The sequence below is a fragment of the Sinocyclocheilus grahami genome, unplaced genomic scaffold (genome assembly GCF_001515645.1).
Source record: "Sinocyclocheilus grahami isolate Dianchi unplaced genomic scaffold, SAMN03320097.WGS_v1.1 scaffold346.1, whole genome shotgun sequence".
In the NCBI taxonomy this organism is placed as follows: Eukaryota; Metazoa; Chordata; class Actinopteri; order Cypriniformes; family Cyprinidae; genus Sinocyclocheilus; species Sinocyclocheilus grahami.
In genome coordinates, this window is record NW_015505525.1 from 486231 (window position 1) to 487832 (window position 1602).

Genomic DNA, 1602 nt, shown 5'->3' on the forward strand with positions numbered 1-1602 from the left:
TGCATTGGTCTCCTAGCAACACGTGACCCCGGAAGTGTGAGCAGACTCTTCCGGTTAATCTGACAACAGCCCCACTTCACAGACCTGTGTGTAAACAAAGAACTGCGTGTAGCCAACGCTAACTCTTTAGCAGCCGCACAGGCATTTAAGCTAAGCCCTTTACCTGCTAGCTGTTAGCATCTGACTAACACTTAGATAGGTGTGTGTAAAGTGTAACTTTCAAACCACTCCTCTCTCTCGCTCTCTCTCTCTCTATCCCTGTCACTCCTGGTTTCACTTCCTGTTTATGCTATCATCTTCTCTTTGGATTCAGTTAGGTCAGTCCCTCCCCACATACTTTGATTTTATTTGTGTTATTGTTTATTTTTGTTTTGACTTTATTTTACCTCTCTTTGATTTTATTGCATTTATTTACATTTGTTTAGCATGAATGTACCAATTCAGCTAAAGTGATTTTTATTAAATCTGAGATTTAATTAAATCAATTTGTTTATTTACTTTACCTTTTAGTTTCCTACAGCTATTAGGACCTTTTCGTTTTACTTTTATCTTATTTTAATTTTACCATCACCATCTTCAGTCTATTGCAACATCACCCACAAGTGACACTTGCTTAGCCATATCTCATAGCAAAAAAAAAACTAAATAGGTAAAATCTTCCTTCTTCCTTTTCTTTTTTGATTTCATCTTATTTTATTTCAGTTTTGTCATAGTGCCCAAACCCGTGAACCATCAGTGCTTTGAGTAATAGTTTGACCACATGTATAGCCCGGTCATCAGCTGACCCCTGCTTACAGCCCCCTCAACAAAGTTACTCAAACTGGCTCTTTGTGTTCACGAACACAAAAACATAGCACCCTACCTCACTAGCTGCCTCTCACCAGCTATTCATACCTTGCATGGCCTACACAGCCGTTCCCCATAGAGATAGCTTAACACCTCTGTACGTACTTGCATTTGCCTTGTGCCTCTCTCTCTCTCTGGTGTTCCCACAAGTGTGCCAGTATGTCGCAGACATTCCACAGACATTCAGCCCTGCCAGCTCACCAGGACCACCTGGAAATCCAGCAGACCACTGTAATGGACATCCTTCAGCTCAAAGCAGCCAACGACCTGCAATGGCAGAGAAAGGAACAGCGAGACTGCGACACAAGTGGACACCTGACACCCAGCCTGAACCACCAGGACCTGACCAGCATCATCCTCTCCTCGGCCCACACCCTCAAGGGCCTCAGACAGGAGGTAAATGAGCTGAAACTGCAAGTCACAGAGTTCTACAGAGAACTGACACCTGCTCAACGAGAGAAAGCACAGAACGGATGCAAAGAACCTCAAAGAATGGTGCAACAGAAGGAAATCACCAGTCTTCAAGAGGCTCTAACAGCTGCTGGACACCAAGCGCAGCTGGAAAAGACATCAGACAGGACTTGGAAAGAGAACTGTTTCACACAAAGTCACTGTTAAAAACAGCATATGTGGAACTAAACGAGAGAGACACCAGATCTAAGGCCTTAGAAGGCCATCTGCATGCAGCCAGAGCTGAAGTCCAAACCCTGACTCAGCAATTCTGCAACAGTAAAGAGGAGCTTAACATGGCTCAGA

The 1602-nt window shown here is 43.8% G+C and overlaps 1 protein-coding gene across 1 annotated transcript in view; it reads left to right on the forward strand.

The window, feature by feature from the left end:
- The window catches only part of LOC107548292 (UPF0469 protein KIAA0907 homolog), a 6172-nt gene that overhangs the window by 4099 nt on the left and 471 nt on the right, over positions 1-1602 (forward strand). The window lies entirely within an intron of this gene.